This window comes from Epinephelus lanceolatus, chromosome 17 (genome assembly GCF_041903045.1).
Source record: "Epinephelus lanceolatus isolate andai-2023 chromosome 17, ASM4190304v1, whole genome shotgun sequence".
Taxonomy (NCBI): domain Eukaryota; kingdom Metazoa; phylum Chordata; class Actinopteri; order Perciformes; family Serranidae; genus Epinephelus; species Epinephelus lanceolatus.
This window is the reverse complement of record NC_135750.1, coordinates 40,947,351-40,963,698: the sequence shown is the minus strand read 5'-3', so window position 1 is coordinate 40,963,698 and position 16,348 is coordinate 40,947,351. Positions and strand designations below refer to the sequence as shown.

At 42.1% G+C, this 16,348-nt stretch overlaps 1 long non-coding RNA gene across 1 annotated transcript; it reads right to left on the bottom strand.

Moving 5' to 3' along the window:
- Positions 1–11,179: 11,179 nt before the first annotated feature.
- LOC144458387 (uncharacterized) lies at positions 11,180–14,892 on the bottom strand. The gene is made up of 3 exons (XR_013487879.1): positions 14,859–14,892; positions 11,895–12,012; positions 11,180–11,343 (listed from the first exon to the last, which is right to left on the bottom strand). It is a non-coding gene; the product is annotated as an uncharacterized LOC144458387 (long non-coding RNA).
- Between the last annotated feature and the right edge of the window lie 1,456 nt (positions 14,893–16,348).

Here is a 16,348-nt window from a genome sequence, read left to right as displayed (position 1 = left end):
ATATATATATATATATATATATATACTGTATATATGGCTTTTTCGGCCATATATATTATGGCATGCCGTTCAGGAAATTAATATTTGAATATATGGAATGAATCCTTGAATTTATTGAATGGATCCTTGAATATATTGAATGAACCTTGAATATATGGATTGAACCTTTGAATATATTGAATGAAACTCTGAATATATGGAATGCACCTTGAATATATGGATTGAACCTTGAATATAAAGAAAATAGTGAAGACAAAAATCTGCATTACACAAATAACAGTTTTATTGAAACAGAGTTGCAAAGGTCAAATTCACCCTTTAGTGTAAATTAGAAAGATTATAAAGATATTCATAGATTTTTTCTTGGCAATTAAAATGTACTTTGCCCTTAAATGTTAAATCCTTCACACTGGATCTTTGTCCTTAAATGTTCAATCCTCCACACTGGATCTTGGAGGTATACATGTGTAGAGGCTTGCATATTGTGGCAGATCAATTAGCATACATTTTCTTTCGAACAGTGTCACATCAAATATCTGTTTCCTGCCCCGGAATTCCCTTTTCAGACCATCAACATTTTCAACATTAATCAGTGTATTATGTGATCTATCATACTTTCTTCCAAAAGCAAAACATTTTCTGTCACCATTTTGCTCTACTACAATGTAGTAGTATACAGTGATTATTTGTCCATTCTGCAACAGTACAGTGAAGCTGTTCCTTTTCACTACCCTTGTGAACTCCTGTGAGTAATACAGCTCTCCGTTGACTAGAAGTCGGCTGAATATTTTCACGACTGTATCTGTGGTGACAGAAAGTTGCTCTCTCATGACCAGTGTCTCTTCACTAGAAAGTTTTCGAGAATAATGCAAACCAAGGGTAACAACTTGATCACAGACTGTTTCAAACTGCTTCAGTCTTTTTCGGCCAGTTAAGTTATTAAATAGCCGGATGCATTCAGGAACAGCATTTCTCAGTGCATCATTCCTCAAAAGAGGCAATATTTGTCTACATGAGAATTGTTTCATTATCTGTAAAGGAACAAACTACGTGCCATGAAACATTTTCAGTATTTCACAGTTAAATGACTCAAAAATATACCTAGAATGAGCCCACAATGGTCCCCAATTCCTGACAGATTCTGGCAAATGAAGACATAGTAAATGTACATTAAATGACACATGGGTCTTTCCATACAGTGTTTCAAATTGTTTGACAAAATCTACAACAAGTTTTTCACATTTTTTTATGTCCTCTGTTGTAATAATGTCCTTGCAAAGTAAGTACATAAATGTGACAAGGACTAACCAGTGCTGGTAAAATACCCGGGGCAGAATTCCTTTTAGCACAAATATACTATAAAACAGTAACCAGTTCTGCCATTCAGAAGCCTTCCAAAACTTTCTTTGCTGAAGATCGGGGCACTCTTGTGATATTGCATGGAGGCTTGATTAGCAAGAGCTGTTCATCAAGTTCATTCACTCTATTGCCAATGTAATATGGCTTCTCATGGTTATCACTGTCCAGCCACATGCTTGCCATTTGGCGAACCACACCAAGATGTACATTATGCATATGGTCAGGAGGCATGCCAGATATGATGTCAAAGTGTGGAATCTTTATCAGAGATGTGGGCCCTTTAACACCCCTCACAGATTTTTTGGTCTGTAAAGCCTCTCTTGCATCACTTATGGTTGAAGCGAGGTCCCTCTTTGGAACGTCTTTGTATGGGTATACCCTGACAGTGCCATGACCCTTTTCAACTTGTTCAACGGGATGTAAGCAGAGGCTGCATCCATACTGACCATTAAACTGGGTCATGTTTTGAAGTATGGGCCTAGCTACCGAATCGCACATCATAAGAGCTGCCACAACTCTACATTGTTCCAAAATGCTGTTTCTTTTTATCTTAAAGCCCACAGTTGACAACTTCTGACACTCTAAAGTGAATGGCTTTAAAAATGTATTAACATTTGGCTTTTTATCACCAAACCACAAGCCAAAAAGTAGAACATTTTCTTTGCGCACAGGATAAGGAAGCTCATTTACAATCCCATATAATGGCCAAATACCATAGAGTGATGATTTGAATACAGGCACTCCATCACAGTTGAGTGTTAAGGAGTATCCATGAGTACAGTGAAGCGGGCCTCCAACTTTGTACAGATTATCGTACATTTTACCACTTCCAATATCTTCATAAGTTTCAGAATTACATGTGCCATCTCTTGACTTGAGACAATGTGCAATATCTTCCCTTTGAAGAAGATGTTCCAACTGTGTTTGGATTGGTAAGTAGATAAAGAAGTTTCCATTCTTTAACAAGCTGTTTTTTATCCCATGTTGTGTGGCATACAACACATTGTCCTTCACTATCCTGGTCACCAATGTGGTACTCACAGTTCGGACAATATATGTGACATTGTAGGTGACCTTCTACTGTCTTAAGCTCTTTTAAGAACAGATACTTCGAGGTTAACTTTGTGTTTTCTGGACAGTGAATATTGATCAAATCTAGGAGATCAGAGAGAGCCATGCCTGTGAGTCCGTGTCTCAAAACAAATTAAAGTATAAGTAAAAAACTCTGATCTTGAGTTAGTCGTGAACCAGTGTAAAGTGGCTCTTCGTTTTCCAGAGGAAACTGTTCATGACTGACTTCTCCAAGATGTGATTCCTCATTTACTGACTCATCAGGACTGTCTTCCATCAGCATACAGGCTCTATATATGGAGGAAAGAAAAAAACAAATTCTGATTACAAATGTTATTTGACTTTGTTATTATTCACACACACACACACACACACACCCACACACACACACACACACACACACATACACACACATGCACATGAATGAGCAGACACCCATTATAAAAGCATTTGAAGGGTGATTGTTCAGTGCTGTTTCGCTGTTTCCATCTGTTTTGCTGTGTAGACTAGTATACTGTTGTATGCTGAGTTCTGCGATTAAAGTAACCCCGTTGGCTGTAACTTTTCTCCGTGGTTCTCCGAGTCTCTTCATTTCAGTGTTTGCCAAAGTTGAGCATTTTCCTTACAATAGTACACTGTACAAAACAGGTGTCTCGTCGCTCACAATCCTCTATACCTGGGAGGGGCCTAACTCTAGGTAGGCCTAATTTTCTGAGGCAGGCTATGCACGAGCTGCTGGTTACCTGTTTGGCAGAGTACTCTAACCACTGGTAAGACATATTAGATCTCCACGTGGTAGTTCTAATTAGTTCGGTGTCTCGTGCTGGCGCGTTTCTGGTTCTCCTACGGGGTTCTGGTTTTAGTTTGAGCCATTGCTGAGCCAGTTCTACGGGTACTGTGAGCCCGGTGTCTATGTTGGCACAACCTTCATTGTCACACCATACTCTTGCTGTCACCATCCCCTCTGCACTACATTGTGGTCCTATAGACTGGCCATGCGACCTAATATTTCCTGGAGCTTCCACCAACACATCATCATAAGCATGCCACTTGTAGTAAGGTCAGCTGCACTACCTCTCTGCTAGGCATCTGTCCTTGTTTTACAGCCATGGATCCTAGTGCGAGTAAACAATGGTCAGTCTGTCCCTGATCCTGATCGCTGTTCTGCTCCCTCACTTGGCTTCACCCCTGTCATGATAAGCAGTAATATTAGTAGCACTGCAGCTATTATCCCTGCCTGAATTCCTCCTCCTATACTGGTCTGGCTTCCTACATCTGGACTTCTCTGGCTATGTGGCCTGCTGGTCTGCTGTTCCCTGTTCTGACCCTGCATGTCCTGTGTCTGCACCCCTTGTGTCTGTGTCTCCTGTGTCTGCGTCTGCACTCTCTTGGCTCTCTGCTATGCCTGCTTCTGAGCTGCGGCCTTCTTCTTCTTCTTCTGCAGCTTCCTCAACTTCATCTGCTCTTGCTGTCCCTGTGCCTTCATCATCATCCCTGCAGCTGTCAGGTGTCGACTCATGAGACTCATCGCTAGCCACTGTGGAGGAGGTGCTCCCCTTCGTGGTGCTCTCTGGTGATACCCTCCCTGGCAGCGACCCACTGCTGTCACTCCCGCCTGGCCGGCAAGCGTGAGGCTCGCCTTGTCCCTTGCTCCTGCAGGGAGGCATCGCCTTCCCCTTCCGGATAACCCCCTACCCCCCTTGGGGTGGCCTTGCCTTCCCCTTTCGGCCCAGAGGGAGGTGCTCTCCGTCTGGTCCTGGGTTGGGGTATAGGTCTCTCCAGGGTTGTTAGCTCTGCAGCAGTGGTTAAGATAAAACCAAACGTCCTTACCATCAACTTTCAAGGCTGTTGAGGTTGCTAATACGACCTTGTACGGACCTTTCTTTCTCGGCTGGTCCCACTTTCTTTTGAACACTTTGACGTACACCCACTCTCCGGGCAGTATTCTCTGAAGGTCCTCTAGGATCTCGACTCGTCTGTCCTCTGTGGCCCCTTTCACCTGCTGGAAGATGGCCCTGTGGATACGGGTTAGACTTCGTAAATAGTCAAACATTTCATTTTGCAATTGCTCCAATGGGGGCCCTTCGTAGGGAGCCCTCAAATATAGTATTGGCATGGGTCGACCCGTAAGCATTTCATGCGGTGTTAGATGCGTGATTCTGCTGGCTTGTGAGTGCATTGACATTAGTGCAACCAGTAAAACATCAACCCTGTTAACCTTGTCCCCGCTATCTGCTACTATTTTAGCTATTTTTGTTTTCAGAATCCCATTTGCTCTTTCTACTGCCCCCTGTGATTGAGGGTGATAGACACAGCCAAACTTTTGTTTGATGCCTAGTTGCTTCAATGTTTCTTGTATTACATTAGATACAAAGTGTTTACCGTTATCTGATGATATGGTGTCCGGCATCCCAAATCTCGGGAAGACTTCTCGGCAGAGGAATTTTGCAACTGTCCTGTGATCTGATCGGGCTGTGGCTGTTGCTTCTACCCATTGGCTGTATCTGCATATGACTACCAAGACGTATCTCATTCCTCTTACTCTGGATTGTGCTCCCATGTCTATGTAGTCTAACATGAGGTGTCTGAAAGGACCGTCTGGAGGTGGTATATGCGCCAGTGGGGCTGTGAAAACTTTCCTGATGTTGTACCTCGCGCAAGTTTCGCATTCGCTTAGTACTCTATCTACCGTGGCTGCCATGAATGGTGACCACCATGTTGTTTGCAACTTCCGTAGGATCTCCCCCCTTGCGCAATGGTCACTACCATGCGCCCAAATTATAGCATGTCATAGCAACCAGTGTTGGGTAAGGGTTACTTTAAAAGTAATCAAAGTATGTTACTGCATTACTCCCTGAGTAAAGTAACTCAGTTACTTTAAAAGTATTTCCAACGTTACTCCCTGAGAAAAGTAACTCAAGCACTTTCAAAGTACTTTTGAGTATTCTACATTTCCTATTGGGCAATGGACTACAGGGCGCTAAGCCTACATTATTTTGTCTCCAAAATTAAAGTTATGGACCACTTGCCCTTCACTGAGATCCAATTCTCCCATCACAGCCGTCACTTTGACCAGTAGAAACACAGAACGATCTGCTGCCGTAGACAACTGTATGACAACAACACCCCAGCGTTTTTAATATTTCCTCTAGGGATGTTACCACACAGAGTAAAAGGGGGAAATGATGGTGTGAAACAGCAGAGGCACTTTGTCAACCCGCTGAGTTAACATTACTGTCATTAGCATCAAGCTAGCAAACTTACTCACCACAACTGCAGAGGCTCCCAGCTTCATTTGAAACAAACTACATTATAGACGGTCCGCTATTTATTAATCGCTCTGTGTGTTTATATATTTACTTTTTATCCACTCTGTTGTCTTTGTAAAGTTAACATATCGCACTGTCATTTCAAACTCAACACTTGTTTCAGATTAAAAGCCCCTTATAACCTCGGCTGAGAGAATCCCTCCATTTTCTAAATAGGCTTTTATTCTGAAACATTTGTCAGAACTTCCTGTGGAAGATACAGTAGCTTGATAGTTTACTTATGGCGCTTCAAATGTAGCTCCTGCCATCTCCTGACACTTTTAGGTGACTACAACAACATGTCAGCTGTCACATGAACAGACACAAATAATAGTAAAAGTGATAAAAACAGGACAAGAATAACCCGATGACATCACACACGCCGTGAAAGACAACCAGGGATAATTGGTGAGTACCAGCGTGTAGCATGTACCAGGCATAATGCAAGTCCTGAGTCTGAAATATGTCTGTCAGCGAGTCCTACTCCACCTACTTAGACTCCACTGTAGACAACGGCAGCATTTCTCCGACCATGTAGCGAGCCACAAGCTCCGTGGCTTCTTTCAGACTGATAGGTTTAACGTTATCTCCGTTATTAGAACCAAACGACAGCCGTTGCTGTTTCGGAGCTGAAGGACCAGCGTTCTAAAAGTAACGGAAGTAACTGATGTCTTGTTTGAAAATGTATTTAAGTATTTGATTACTCAAACAGCAAACTAACGTGTTAGGTTACTCGTTACTGCAAAAAGTAATCAAAGTTGCTTTGTAACGCGTTATACCCAACTCTGGTAGCAACAGGGTAGGTAGTACAAAACTGCCATGACTATCTCACCAGATACCATTTGTTGGCCCCTGTGCTTGTGTTCTGATGGCGCCACGCTTGATCCACAGTTGTTTTTCAGCCTCACTTACTCTGTTTTGCGTGGCTACAAGAGAAGACATTGTAGTGAGGGGTTCACAGTCTTGAATGGTTAATATGGGTGCCATTACTGCACCTATTGCTGCCTGTTTGGCTGCTACATCAGCTAGGTTATTACCCTTGGCTATCAACGAATCAGTCTTTTGATGGGCTGGACATTTGATTATGGCTAGCGCTGTGGGGAGGAGCATGGCCTCCAACAAGTCGACAATGGCCTCCCCATGTGTGACTAGGGCGCCATCTGCTCTGCGAAACCCTCTCTGTTTCCAAATGTTTGCGTGGATGTGGCACACTCCATATGCGTATGCTGAATCTGTATATACATTCAGTGACTTTCCCTTTGCTAATCTACACGCTGCTGTTAGAACTTTTATCTCTGCAAGCTGGGCGGAGCAGGGCTGAGCAAGTTTACATGACTGTATAGTTACAAAGTCCTGATCGTTGTTGTTGAGCTGTACAATTCCATAGCCTGCATGACTACCTGTGGCGTCCCGAAAGCAGGAGCCATCAACAAACAATGTGAGGTCAGCTGAAATGGGCTGAATGTGCAAATCTTCTCGAGCACACATGAATTTGTCTGTGTCATGAAGACAGTCATGTGGTGTACCTTCTGTAGGTAGAACCATTTTGGTGGCCGGATTAATGATGGTACAACGTTGAATGTTGAGCTCAGGAGTGGACAGGATGACCTCATATCCTGTGGGTCTGGCCTGTGTCAAAACGAATCTGGGACTTGTCAGCAGGGCAAGAAGCTGGTGAGAGGTATACAAAGTTACAGGATGTCCCATTGTTAACGAGGATGCTTTTTGAAATGCAAAGACAGCTGCGGCTAGCCCCTGATAACAAGGAGGCAAACCAGCCTCTATGTTATCAAGCTTAGTGCTGTAATATGCTAGTGGTTGTTTACCTGTGGGCGTGTCTTGCATCAGAACGGCACACGCAAACCCAGATTTCTCTGCTACATAGAGATGAAAAGGCTATGGCCAAGGTCACTGTGAACCTTCCCTCGACTTGGCCCTCCATTGTTGTTGTTGCTCTTGCCTCCCCTACCGAGTGCAGGGGGTATTGTCCCGTCTCTGATGGTGATGTGTCTTGTGGGTATGGTGGTGGTTGTGCTGGTAGGGGTGGGGCTGTGGGTATCACATCCGTCGGTACCTGTGGGTCCTGTGGGTCCTGTGGATGCTTGCTGCGCTCTACTTGCACCATTTGCTTCCTACCCCCTACCTATCTAAACCACCCTAATACCTCCCTTTCTTTAGCCCTTTTGTTCTTTTTCTTATAACTCGCCTTAGTGTCTTTTGCCTTGTCTTAGTTCTGATTCCACCTCGTCGCAACATGCCAGGTTAAGGTTCCATCTTTAGGCCAACGATTTTTTCCTGATGTTCTTTTGTGCCATTTGGTCACACAGCGTTGGATTCGGTTTCTCCGACCTGGGTGTTGTGTCATCACTATCTCTGTGGGTGTCAGAACCACTTTCTCCATCTTTCCTTGGTTGGCTCCCATGAAGCCTTGTTTAACTTCTCTTGCTCTTGGAATTTGTGGTTGCTCGTCTGTTTCGTCTGTGTGTATCAGTACTAGTATTTTTTCCCTACTGTGATGACAGTTTTGTAATTCTTTTCTCTCCAGGGGTTATATTCTAATTTATGTGACCCATCTCCTAGGGGGACTTTGGTTAAACATCCAGATTTTCCTGTCTCCCATTCAACTTTTCTAGGCACGACAACAATCTGCAATCTTGGATTAAATTCCACTCTGTTCTCTAAATCTTGAAATACTACCTGGTTCAGAGGAAGTGAAGCTACGGGTCCACTTTTATATAATTATCACACACATTTATAAAGCTAAATTTATTACTTATTTTATTTATTTATCAAGCTAAATTTATTACTTATTTATTTATAAAGCTATATTTATTACTTATTTTTATTTATTTATAAAGCTATATTAAGATAACAAAAATTTCTTTTTTATTCTCCCCTTAACAGCCAACCAGTTTGTATGGGGTTCACCCAAACAACTGGTTCGATCAGTGAAACATATGGACTTTCGTTGACACCGTTAGGTTTCCAGTCCCCAGACAATTTGTTGACACCATTAGGTTACCCTTGTCTGGCTTTATTTCACTGAGACACTGTTAATAACTACCACATTTAACAAACCTTTAAAACAAATCACATAAAATAAACACACAGATACCAGATTATGATGAAAACATTGAGGCACCAAAATGTCAAAAGAATTTTCTTTGTCGTGACCTTTAAACCAATAGAGATCAGAGCGGAAGTATTAAATTTTAACAAAGCTTTGTTTTTTCTTGTATAAGCCCACTTCTGTTGGCTGTGTGCACTTTTTCTATCTACCTCCTATGCTCCTTGTCTTAGTCTACTCGTTAGTCTATTATGTTCTCAGTCTTTTTATCTACACACATCTATTTATCTTTACTGTATTCACAACAACTCCTGTCTTCTCCTATAATATTTACAATTTTTACACTTTGATCGATCGTCGTCGCAGTCTTGTCGGCTCCTAGCGACTTTTATCTCTTACTGTAGTCCTTTCGAGGCTCCTAGCGATTTATTTCTCCTTACCTACCGCAGTCCTCTCAAGGCTCCTAGCGATATCGCAGTCCCCTCAGGGCTCCTAGCGACTTTTATCTCTTACTGTAGTCCTTTCAAGGCTCCTAGCGATTTATTTCTCCTTACCTACCGCAGTCCTCTCAAGGCTCCTAGCGATATGGCAGTCCCCTCAGGGCTCCTAGTGATTTTTATCTCTTTACCGCAGTCCCCTCAGGGCTCCTAGTGATATTTATCTCTTTTATCTTTTATCTCGCAGTCCCCTCAGGGCTCCTAGCGATATTTATCTCTTTAGCATTCTGCCCGTGCAGACCTGTTTTCTAACACAGCTCCCCTGCTTTCAAGCTTGAGGTGTTGCGAGATTAACAGCGGTATCCACAGAATGCTTTTATGTATTATTCAGCTTATTTTTCCTTTTTTTTTTCCTTCGCGTGATTTATTTTCTGCTGTACTGTACTCGACACTTCTTTTATGTCTTTAACACACACACATTCTCCTTCTCTGCCTGCTTGGTTACTCTAGCTTACACACACACACTCATTCTCTGCCTGCTTATCGCTCTAGCTTACACACACACACACACTCTCTGCCTGCTTATCGCTCTAGCTTACACACACACACACTCTCTCCGCACCAAGGTCACGCTGTGTTGCACTAGATTCAGTTGTCTCCAGCAATATATCAGCTATGTCCCAATGCTGTGTTATTAGTTAGTAATTATTACATCACATTTTAGGTTCTTTAGGAGAGGAATCTGTCAAATACCTCCGACCTGGGCGGCTCCCAACACTGCACCTCAGACGCACCCAGTTTAGGCAGGAAAAAGGCTCTGCTTACCTTATCTGGTGGCCACCTGTATGTCTGATGCGCAGCCCAGTGCCCCCGGTCTCAGGATCTGACCTTCTCGCCCTCCGACGCTGGCTTGTCACAAATAAGAAGCAGAATTCAAGGCCTGGAGCTGGGCCAGAAGGCTCGCAACCTCGTTCCCTAACTCCCGAACAAACTTTCTTGGTTTTCTATTAAATGTCTAAAACTCGAATACTCAGAGGTCAAAAAATCACTGGAGACAAGTAGAATCAGGTGCAACTGAGTTTAATGTGCACGCAGGCAACAGCACATCACAACTCAATGAGTCAAGCTCCGGAGTAGGACTGAAGTTATCCCTTCTGTGCATCCCTTTTTAAAGCTGGTGAAGATTCTGTTGAGTCTCCACCTTTTTTCTTTAATCCTACCCACTAGAGCTGAACATAACGGTGTCACGGCTCTCCGTTCTTCCCTTGAAGCCAGCCTACCCACTTGAACTTGTACATAATGGTATCCCAGCTTTCCCTTTTTCCCTTGGAGCCAGTTTTACTGTGTAATGCATTCCTGGGCAGTCTAGGCCCGCCTCCTATTACCAGGGTCATATCAGGCCAAGCTGGAATTCCCCTAACTTTCCACTAATATGTGTGAGCTCATCCTCCTGCTATTTTTTTTTTAAATGATGCACAGTGAATCCTAGGTACTTTTCCACCACAATGCTTAAGTGCTCAATGAGTGTATGTGTGTGTCATAGAGATACATGAAATAATGAACCGGTGTGTGACTGTAAGTGCACAGAGTACATTGCTTTAACAGGTATCTTTAAAGGGCAACTTAGAGGTACAGCATAAACCCTTCAGTAAATGAGTACATTACACTACAAGATACAGCATACAGCACCAGCTAACAATGACACGTGCACATCTGAAGTAGCAGCGAGATGTCTGTGGATTGTAAAACCTGTTTTTATTGAAGGTCATGTTTACCCACTCAGCCTTCGTGTTGATTTTTTTTAAATCACAGTTTTAGAAAAAAGCAGAACAGTAACACTAGATTAATGCAATTTTTTATATAATCAACTCAGCAGATTTTATAAGTGAAATCCTGACATGCAAGTATACAACAGAATTTGATTACGCAGGTAAAATAAGATGTAGTAGCACTGACACATTTGAAGACTTGCTTAAATCAATCATATTTTTGGATAAAAACAAGCTGTGAGCTGTGATCAGGCCCAGAGAGCTCTACGCAGTAGCTGACTGCTCCTTAAGTTTTTCAGTGAACAGTGGAAGGGGGTGCCGCTCCTTGGAGACTGTGGACGGGACAAAATAATGGAATTACTTGAACAGACAAAAGCTGGACAGCAGACGCTGCAGATATGTAGACTGAAATGATGTTTCTGCTGCAGCAGCTGGAGCACACTGAGTCTTTCACTCCGCCTCAGTCTGCTCTGCACTTCAGCATGAAGCATCAATACAAACCTTACATACCAATAAACATGTTAACCAATTTTTTTTTATATGGGAACAAATTACACACAGATTACACTCATCTTACATTAACCCTTCAGTGGTACTTATTGGGCAATGACTGAGAGGAAAAGTATTTGTCACTGTGTGTAATTGGGGTGGCCAAATAACAGATCCAAGGGAGGGGTTTTCATTCTTCCACTCACACACAAATACACATTTGTATAATTCCTCTCACACAGTTTCCTTTCATGTCCAAAACAGAGAGAGAGATCAAGAGCAATGTGTTCTCAAGCTGACGGATTACTACCTCTCTCTGTCTCTGGCTTTGTCTGGCCTCCTTTTTCTCTGTCTGGCTAAAAAAAAGTCAAGGGAGGAGTATAAAAAAACCTACCCAAGATTCCCTGTTGGGCCAGTTCTTCCTCTATAGAAATCAGCCAGTTGTATTTAGTCATCCTCTCAGCACCGCTCAGACCTCCCAGTTTGATATAGTCGAGGTCCAGACCCACAGCCTGATGGAAGAGAAGAGCAGCACCGTTAGACACAAACTGGTGCTGAGGAAAGGTGTTTGAATCCACAAGAAAGCAGGACATTGTCTCTAAGGTTACACTGATAAGTTTGATGCTGTATTTAGACATTGAAGGAGGAAGGGAGGGGGAATAAGTTGGGTCCAATAGCAGTTGAGAAAGCTGACCTAAGGGTGGGGGGTTGGGGGAATTGGCATTTTAAAGGGCAGGCATGTCCAAAGTCTTGCCTGCAAATCGTGGCTTGCAGACCTGTTAAAAATATTTACTATATGTGTCCCTACACACAATATTGGTTTATCAATCAAGTTCACTTTGCATTTTTTCTGTTCACCTTATGATGGCAGGACACAGTTTGAAGACATGCACCAAGTAGCAAGTACGCAGGCAGAACTAGTGTGTTTTCATAGGCAGGCACTAAACAAGCAAAGGAATGTTACCTAGCTACAGACATTTCCTGCTAGCTAGCAGACACGGCCACAGCAAAGAAGCATAAAGTTAACAGCAAGAGCCGCCGCTTTCAGGAGCAGAGGACAGTTGAATATTATTTCACTAAAAGGTGAATCAATTGTTTTTGTTTCATTTGTCAGAAATTTTTTTTAACCCATATGATGGCAGAAGCAGCTGGCCCCCTGGTATTTTCACATTATTTTTGTTGCCGGGGTGGGGGTGGGGGGGGGGGGGTGGGGGGGTTGGTAGATATTCAGTTTACTGTCATAGAAGACTAAGAAAACCATCAAATAAGCACATTGAGGAGCTGGAATCATTACATTTTTGGCATTTTGGCTTAAAAAAAATATCTGACTTTGATTTTTTTGCCAGGTAGGTTTTCACATACAAGGAATTTGCCTTGGTATTTTGCTGCATAACAATATGGTAGAGACAGAAAAGAGAAAAAACTTGTACCGCAAAGGTAGAAAAATACAAAATTTACGAAGTACGAAAAATGTATGAAGAAAATATGTATGAATGGAGCTGCATGGTGTTTCGAACAAAGAGGATGGAATGTGCAAAGTTCAAAGACTCAAGTTGATAACTTTAACTCTCTGTAACAACAGAGGGTTATTTTTTTTTATTTTATTTTGTTTTTTTACTATTATCAACACAACCCTCTGAGAGACCAAAAACAACATTGAATTTATCATACAAGTATTCAATCAATCAATCAATTTTATTTATAAAGCCCAATATCACAAATCACAATTTGCCTCACAGGGCTTTACAGCATACGACATCCCTCTGTCCTTATGACCCTCGCAGCGGATAAGGAAAAACTCCCCCAAAAAAACCCTTTAACAGGGAAAAAAAACGGTAGAAACCTCAGGAAGAGCAACTGAGGAGGGATCCCTCTTCCAGGACGGACAGACGTATTGCCTGATATACTGTATTTTTTTCCTCTGTGTCATCAAGCTGTTGACCAAACCCATTCGAGTCACTGGTTTGCATGTGGTGGATATAGTATTCCTTGAGCAGAAAAAAAAGACATGTATGAGCATGTACAGCGATATCTGTCATGGCAACCATCTACCTACAACAAGTGTTGTCTGTGCAGACGTTAAGCAATTGTAGCCAGCTAGTCTAGGCGAGTCTTTATGAACACATTATCATCAGACAGTTATGTCAACATTAGAGTAACTTCTCCCTCTGTTATTCTTGGTCCCTGACTGGAAAAATTAAAAGAGGGTAGTGAGAATACATTTGACAAGTTCTTTGTTTTTTATCCAGCGAGACACATGCATGATACTGGTGCCTGCAGGTTGCTCTCATGCAGAGTTGAAATGGTCTAACCACTGTGACGAAAACTAGCAACGATGAAATGAGGGGAGATTCTTCAAAGGGTGAAAGGTGAGTTATACAACAGCCATGGTGTGTGTATCAATCATTCCAGTAATACTCCTTTTCTACCAAAATTAGCACGTGTACACAGGTTTTTTAAACACGAGTAAACCTGCTAAAAATAAACTATAAACTCCTTTCCCATTGCCAGTACAGCTGTGTACATGGCTCTGAAGCAGATGATTATGCCTTTCTGTCCATGTGTGGGTTTTTTGTTTTTGGTGTGTCACAGGCCACCGGAAAACAGGTTAGTAAATGGTAGAAAGCAGTATGGAACCCTGTGAAAACTTTACGGTGGTTACCTCTCTTTATATATCTCTTATTCAGTTTCTCTTTTTTTTATACTTTTTTAAAAAAAAATTTTACGAAAGAAAAAACAGACAAAACCAATTACAACAGGCAGGGACATCATAGGTAAAGGTGAAATGCTTAACATCCTGTGAAACAGAAAATGAGAAGACAATAGGTTACACTGTAGTATCATGGATAATGGGTCTTTTATGTCCATGATTGTCCTTTAAGATTATGAAGGTCCTTATGATCCTTGACTTTGATTTATTGAAATCCAGAGTAGTTTTAAGGAGGGAGAAATCCTCCACACTGTATGTCTTAATACCAGGGGGCATGAGACAAAATTCACCAAACAATAAACATATAACTAAAAGATCACTTAAAAGTCAAATAAGATTTCCATTTTTTCCAATATTTTTCACATTTTTTTAGTGGGGGGGGGGGGGGGGGGGGGGGGTCGGAACGGCGGGGTTTCGGAATGGAGGGTTGTCCCCAATATGGGGAATGGTGGGGGCTGTAGAAAAAAATGGGAAACCCTGTCATTAAGGAGAATGGAGGTCAATTTTCAGAAAGGCAGGAAGGCTGTATTCATAGTTTATGTTCTTTCAAACATGTTACTTGGCTAAGCATAACGCTTCAACTCATTATAATTCAATAACATTACATGATTTACAACGAGGGGGTAATAAGATAAATGTGTTACTTACAGGTTGAGATTGATCCATGTCTCTGCCACCGTTTCAGTCTAGCCCGTCTTGTTTGAACACTGCAAACAGTTAGTCCAGGGCCCAAGGCAGATTTTGGTATCACTTAAAGGGACCAAGCAATTTTGGTATTTTTGACTTCCTCTATGTCTCTAGTTTACATTTTGGTATGACAGACCTGCCTATCTAGTAGCTTAATAAAAAATTTGGATGATCTTTGGGTCCTCCCCAAAATTGAAAATAGTCAAAATTGAGGCTTCTCCAAAAGGGACAGTGTCTGCCTCATCACATGAATCTCAGGAAATAATTATCAGAATGTCACCAAATTTGGACTGAATGTTCACAGACAGTTGCTGCACACAATGCAGCAAAGATTTCATCAGTATCTTGCTCCTTTTAAAAAATGTATACACCTAAACACATGAATTATAGGCGGACATGGAATAACGAATAAAAAATCCAAAAGGCATGTATATATGTGTTTGCCATTATTAATGTAAATAAGCCAATCACCCCAAAATTGCATTTATATGTGCCAAAAAATGTCATCTTATCATAAAAGTAGGTTATTAGATTATTCACCTCACCATCTGATGTCACCAGCCCCTGACAGGTAACTAGTGCAGCCAGAACTTCAAACAGACAAATAGAATGGGGCCCTATTAGTACAGGGGCTAAAGGGATCATTTTCACAACTTGGTAGGCCCCTATCACCCACGGGGACCAAACAATTTTGGCATTTTTATCTCTCTACAGGTCTCTAGTTTATATTTTGGTATGATAGCCCTGCCTATCTAGTAGCTTAATTATAGTTATCACTCTGTAAACAAACTTAAACCCGTGTAGGCAAAACACTACAAATAGGGTGAAAAATTAACTAATAGATATCCCCATGTAACTTGCCCAGTTGATCACTCCTATTAAGACAAGTATTTTTTGTATTACAAATTTTCTGAAATATCTTATTTAAATATGCACCAGTTTTGTAATGAAGACAATCCATAAGGAGGGGGAACTGATTACGCAGTTACTGTGCTAACACTCAGTGTTACTGTAGCCTACAGTAGACCTACTAGCACTCAGAGCTGCCCAGTTGCTATTTGACCCATAACTAAGAGGCAAAGGGAGTGCTACCGCTTGCCTAAGGCGGACTCCCAGGCTAGCAGAGGGAAGGAGGTGCCTTATTTCTCCATTGTAGGCCGTCCTAAAGTAGGGTGGTCCACCTGCTGCCCTCATCCTTGATCAGTACTTCCTAAGAAATCAGCTGGATGAAGTCCAGCGACAGGTAGAAGGATATCAGTAACACTGCCACTGAGGAGGAGGAGGGTTTGTAAGAGAGGATGCAGGTGACACTGAGGTCAGTATGCCAGTCAGAGAGAGAACCATGGAGTAAAAGGTTAGAGTTAGATGGCCTAGGGCAAATGACAGTAAAGAATGGGAGATAGTTAATAGAGATTTGTTAGTAATCTTAAGCAGGCTTAGAGGAAATGCAA